Raw genomic sequence first — 6,552 nt, 5'->3', positions numbered from 1 at the left:
TAATGAATATGCATTAGATCATTATGTTTTCTCTTTTATTCATAAACTAAGCAGTCACAGATACAAGGCCATGGATTTTTTTAAAGTTAGCCGATAAAATTTCGACCATAATAGATCACGACCCAAGACCTTCAGCCGTCATTGGGCCCAATCGAGGATCTGCAATGGATGTATGAGGACCAGCTCCAAGACCGGTGGGTAACCCGTACACCTATTTACAGGACTGCCTCCATCAATTTAATAAGGTGGCAAAGAAGATGCTCGCCAAGGGTATCATCAAAGAGGACCCCCAAATGCCCATGAAGGAACTGGATAAAATGCAGCGTTTGTACAAGGACCCGCTCATCTGTCTGGAAATGTTTCTGTTGTGGAGGGAGTTCAAGGAATGGGAAAAACGTCAGTTTTTCAAACTGCCCCTAACTTATTTTAGTGATGCGAGCTCATCACATTAACAATATGGTCTTTTTAGGACCATTGTATTTTCGAAAAAGACTTTGAAATTTCACGCCTGTGAACATACTTCTTTCACCTCCGCTGTTTTTCTTTCACATGGATTAACGACATCCATCTTCATGTAAGTACACAATCATTCAGTCCTTTTCTGAACTTTGTATCTCACTGTCTAGGCCCATTTGAGGATCTGCAATGGATGTACGAGGACCGGCTCCAAGACGGGTACCCGTACACCTATTTACAAGACTGCCTCAGTCAATTTAATAAGGTGGCAAAGAAGATGCTCGCCATGGGTATCATCGAAGAGGAACGACGACTTCACCAGAAGGAACTGGATAAAATGCAGTGTGTTTACAACAACCCACTCATCTGTCTGGAAATATTTCTGTTGTGGAGGGAGCTCAAGGAACTCGAAAAACAGTTTTTCAAACTGCCCCCATGTTATAACTTATGTTAGTGATGCGAGCTCATTACATTAACAATATGGTCCTTTTAAGGACCATTACATTTTCAAAAGTGTTCATGTCTGCGCATGTATTTCTTTCCTTCAGCTATATAAGCAGATTTCAGAGGAGAATGGAAACAAGGAGCGCCCAGGCACCTCTGAATACCAGACCACAGCGTCGGATAACCCCCTCAACATCATGGCGGTTCCATCTCCGAGGAAATCGACCTGCCGTGGTCCAGTCCTTCCAAAACCAAGTGTACGTCAAGATCAGGGACTATTTGCAGAGCAAGGGGAAGGGTTTCCCTTTCTGGCTGGTTCGTGAGGAATCAACTTAACACTGGAAGAGTGGAGGGCGTTGGCGAGGTCCATTCCCAACATCAGCAAGGCAGTGGTTGAGGCTGAACGTCAGTGCAGCCTTCCAAAAGAGGATGTGCCCAAGATAGCCCAAGACACCGTAGCTGATTCTGGGAGTACTCCTTGTACATGTAGCTCTCCAGTTATTGCAGGTGAAAGTGGGTATAGTATTGAAACCCCACATCCTTAACTTATGCCCAGAAAAACACATGTGCATCTTATTCTGCATTTCACTGACGTAAAGTTGTAAACACTTATTATTTCGCTTTGATTACTCAACAGCTGATCTTCAGATTTTTATGGAGGAGGAGGAAGAGGAGAAACAGGACGAGGTCAAGAAGGACAAGGCAAACTTGGAGGAGGATGAAGGGAGCGAAGAAGACGAAACAAAGGAAGACAATAAGGAGGAACTATGAGGTGATTTATATTCCTCAATTCATAGAAGTATAATGTTGTTCTATTTTTAAACAAATGCTTGCTGTTGAAATGCTTCCCCTCATCGATACATGGGCGAGGACATTATGCTACGGGTGCTAGGCAATTACCCCTTGCAAACTCAACACACGTGCATGACGCTAGAGAGGTGGAAGCACATAGAAACGTATTTCGATTAAACTTTTAGCATCTTTTAAATAACATTAATCAGAAAAGGGAATGTATGTTCAAATTCTCCAATTCACCAAATTCATTCATTTTTTAGCCGATGAAATTTCGACCATAGTATATCAAGACCCAAGACTTTCAGCCATCATGGGCCCATTCAAGGATCTGCAATGGATGTATGAGGACCAGCTCCAAGACCGGTGGGTAACCCGTACGCCTATTTACAGGACTGCCTCCTTCAATTTCATAAGGTGGCAAAGAAGATGCTTGCCAAGGGTTTCATTGAAGAGGACCTACGAATTCACCTGCAGGAACTGGATAAAATACAGCATGTTTACAACAATCCGCTCATCTGTCTGGAAATGAGTCTGTTGTGGAGGGAGTTCAAGGTACTGGAATAAAGTTAGTTTTTCAAACTGCCCCAATGTTATAACTTGTTTTATTGATGTGAGCTCATCACATTAACAATATGGTCCATTTAGGACCATTATATTTTTTAAAAAGAGTTTGGAATTTCACGCCTGTGAATATACTTCTTTCACCTCCGCTGTTTTCTTTCACATGGATTAACCACATCCATCTTCATGTAAGTACCTGTACACAATCATTCAGTCCTTTTCTGGATTTTGTTTCTAACTGTCTAGGCCCATTTGAGGATCTGCAATGGATGTATGAGGACCGGCTCCAAGACGGGTACCCGTACACCTATTTACAAGACTGCCTCAGTCAATTTAATAAGGTGGCAAAGAAGATGCTCGCCATGGGTATCATCGAAGAGGAACGACGACTTCGCCAGAAGGAACTGGATAAAATGCATCGTGTTTACAACAACCCACTCATCTGTCTGGAAATATTTCTGTTGTGGAGGGAGTTGAAAACCGTCAGTTTTCAAACTGCCCCCATGTTATAACTTATTTTAGTGATGCGAGCTCATCACATTAACAATATGTTCCTTTTAAAGACCATTACATTTTCAAAAAAAAAAGAGAATAGAATTTCATGTCTGCGCATGTATTTCTTTCCCTCAGCTATATAAGCAGATCTCAGAGGAGAATGGAAACAAGGAGCATCCAGGCACCTCTGACTATCAGACCACAGCGTCGGATAACCCCCTCAACATCATGGCGGTTCCCACTCCGAGGAAATTGGCATGCCATGGTCCAGTCCTTCCAAGACCAAGTGTATGTCAAGATCAGGGACTATTTGCAGAGCAAGGGGAAGGGTTTCCTTTTGTGGCTGGTTCGTGAGGAATCAACTTAACACTGGAAGAGTGGAGGGCGTTGGTAAGGTCCATTCCCAACATCAGTGAGGCCATGGTGGAGGCTGAACGTCAGTGCAGCCCCTCGAAGAAGGATGTGCCCAAGACAGCCAAGACATCGTAGCTGATTCTGGGAATACTCCTTGTAGCTCTCCAGTTATTGCAGGCAAAAGTAGGTATTGTATTGAAACCCCACATCCTTAACTTATGCCCAGAAAACTACATGTGCATCATATTCTGCATTTGACTGACGTAAACACTATATATGTTTTGTTTTGATTACTCAACAGTTGATCTTCAGATGGTTCTGGAGGAGGAAGAGGAGAAGCAGGATGAGGTCAAGAAAGACAAGGCAAACTTGGAGGAGGATGAAGGGAGCAAAGAAGACGAAACGAAGGAGGACAATAAGGAGGAACCATGAGGTGATTAATATTCCGCCATTCATAGAAGTAGAATGTTATTCTATTTTGAAACAAATGTTTGCTGTTGAAATGCTCCCCCTCATCGATACATGGGCAAAGATATAATACGGATACGAGGTAGATTACCCCTCGCAAACTCAACACGTGCATGATGCTAGAGAGGTGCAAGCACATAGAAATGTATTTGATAATGCTTTTGGCGATCTTTTGAATAAGATTTATAAAAAAAAACGAATGTTTGTTCAAATTTTTCAATTCACTGAATTCATTCATTTAAGTTAGCTGATGAAATTTCAACCATAATAGATCAAGACCCAAGACCTTCAGCTGTCATAGACCCATTTGAGGATCTGCAATGGATGTACAAGGACCAGCTCCAAGATGAGTACCTGTACGCCTATGTACAAGACTGCCTCCTTCAATTTCATAAGGTGGCAAAGAAGATGCTCGCCAAGGGTAGCATTGAAGAGGACCGACGAATTCACCCGAAGAAACTAGATAAAATGCAGCGTGTTTACAACAACCCGATCATCTGTCTGGAAACGTGTCTGTTGTGGAAGGAATTCAAAGAACTGGAAAAAACGTTAGTTTTTCAAACTGCCCCCATATTATAACTTATTTTAGTGATGCGAACACATCACATTAACAATATGGTCCTTTTAGGGCCAATACATTTTCAAGGAAGAGTTTGGAATTTCACGTCTGTGAAACAATAGACTATCTAGGCTTCCTTTTTAATTCTTATTGTATTTGCATTTTATTAACCTTCTAAATACAAGAGTAGGGGGTAAAATCACAGTCAGGGACCATACCTAAACTTAGCAGTGAAAGATACAAGACCATGGATTTCTTTTTAAGTTAGCCGATGAAATTTTGATCATAATAGATCAAGATCCAAGACCTTCAGCCGTCATGGGCACATTTGAGGATTTACAATGGATGTATGAGGACCGACTCCACAACCTGTACCCATACACCTATTTACAGGACTGCCTCAGTCAATTTAATAAGGTGGCAAAGAAGATGCTCGCCAAGGGTATCATTGAAGAGGACCGACGAATTCACCCGAAGGAACTGGAGATGTTTCTGTTGTGTAGGGAGTTCAAGGAACTGGAAAAACGTTAGTTTTTCAAACTGCCCCCATGCTATAACTTATTTTAGTGATGCGAGCTCATCACATTAACAATATTTTCAGAAAGAGTTTAGAATTTCACGTCTGTGAAAGGACTTTTTCACCTCAGCTGTTTTTCTTTCACATGGACTAAGGACATCCATCTTCATGTACATGTAAGTACCGGTACACATCATTCAGTCCTTTTCTGGACTTTGTTTCTCAATATCTAGTTTAAAACATGATGTACCGTAGCAAAAAATATCAACAGTTGTACAGATTGACATACACATTACCATAAGGCATATTACATAGATTTCCATACAAGTCGTTTTCTGCATTTTAACAGTGTGGACACGACCCTACGGATTTTTGTTTCTGCGGAGTGAACTTTGTAACTGTCTCTGGTAAGAGCCATTTGTTTTGATCTTATTTGCTTATATCTTTGTATAACCGAGCGACGCATTTGGCTGTTTATAATTGTTTCAGGTGTATTCAGGTCCATGAACCTGGATTCGAGAGACATCCTTGGGGGACGAAGAAAAAAAAACTTTTAAAGGATATTTTAATAAGCCCTTTTTCATGTTGCATTTCTGTTATAATTCCAACAGTCAACACATTATAGTAATCACATGTACATTGTTTGTGCACGAACTAATATACAGCCGATGACTGCAAAAAAATGCTGTCAGTGTAAAATTAAGTATTAAGAAGTGGTCAATGGAAGATTATAAGAAAGATGCACGCACACTTGATGAAATAAGAGATATGTCTAAGCAGAAACAAAAGTAATAAACAAAACTTGTGTGGCAGAGCATATTTTCCCATTTCTTCCCATTCATATGGTAGTCCCAGACCCACTGCATTTGTTTCTTCACATACCTGATCAACTACTGGTAGTCACTCAGCTTATTCAGGCTTTGAAATAAACTGACAAGATATTTCATCGATCTTTGAGAGGACATTGTGCAACTCGCTGGTTGCCTCTTCACTGTGGGTCCTGCAATGATAAATGGTACTAGCACCAGTGCAGTAGCGCGTGCAAATTTATATCCCTGCAGTTGCAAAATGGCCTACCGTAGAAACACGGAAAATGTGGGAAAGAAGCGGTCTGCAAAGAGCAATGCCAAGGAGATTTTGGCAGAAAAGAAGATGAATAATCTTGGGGCTACAATAAAACTACATGTATGTCTCATTGATACAATGAAAATTGCCACCATTCAGAATCATATGGAGGGAATGGTATATACAATGTACATAGTAAAGGAGATGTTTTCCAATTGGAAGCAATCAGCTATTTCCTCTCTAGGGATGCCATACCCAGTACTCTAGCAGATATACCGTACTCAAGAAAAGCATAAAACCTTGAAGGATACATCCTAAAATTTGTAGAGTTTGATCAGGATTCTTCAAAAAGTAGTATCACTGATTAAGTATTTCATTTTACCAGGGTAGCCCCATCAGTTGTCACGGAACTGTTCTCGCTGGAGGGATATTTTAGTTTGTATCTGATACTTCAACCAGCCATGCCTTGTTGCATTTGTATAGGGATGATATTGTCAATAAAAAAACATATCTGAAAAGTGGATAAAAATGATTTGTATAGGGATGATATTGTCAATAAAAAAACATATCTGAAAAGTGGATAAAAATGAAAAAATGCACTGCCTTTCTTTACTGATGTCTTTCCTTCCCGGTTCCTAAGGTCTGATTTCAGCTTAACTCTTACAAATCTCACACCTGTTTACTACAATTCAGTCTCAATTATCAGTTAGTCATTACTTTTTCTTTATAAAGGGGATTCATTTGAAATGAACTTTACGAATCCACCAAAATGACCCATTATGAATTACCAGTAATATATTTAGCCTTTCTTTATGCATGTGCTTCAACACTAAAGGAG

General features: G+C 40.5%; 2 long non-coding RNA genes across 2 annotated transcripts; both read left to right on the top strand.

The window, feature by feature from the left end:
• The first annotated feature begins 1,551 nt into the window (after positions 1-1,551).
• On the top strand, positions 1,552-2,757 carry LOC119728848. Its single transcript, XR_005271149.1, has 3 exons — positions 1,552-1,672; positions 1,956-2,247; positions 2,503-2,757. It is a non-coding gene; the product is annotated as an uncharacterized LOC119728848 (long non-coding RNA).
• A 123-nt stretch (positions 2,758-2,880) lies between these two features.
• On the top strand, positions 2,881-6,261 carry LOC119728847. Its single transcript, XR_005271148.1, has 4 exons — positions 2,881-3,288; positions 3,407-3,538; positions 3,845-4,121; positions 4,425-6,261. It is a non-coding gene; the product is annotated as an uncharacterized LOC119728847 (long non-coding RNA).
• The last annotated feature ends 291 nt before the right edge of the window (positions 6,262-6,552 follow it).

The sequence above is a fragment of the Patiria miniata genome, unplaced genomic scaffold, assembly GCF_015706575.1.
Source record: "Patiria miniata isolate m_02_andy unplaced genomic scaffold, ASM1570657v1 HiC_scaffold_20, whole genome shotgun sequence".
NCBI lineage: Eukaryota > Metazoa > Echinodermata > Asteroidea > Valvatida > Asterinidae > Patiria > Patiria miniata.
Note: the sequence above shows the minus strand (reverse complement) of the source record. Positions and strands in the feature narration are given on the sequence as shown.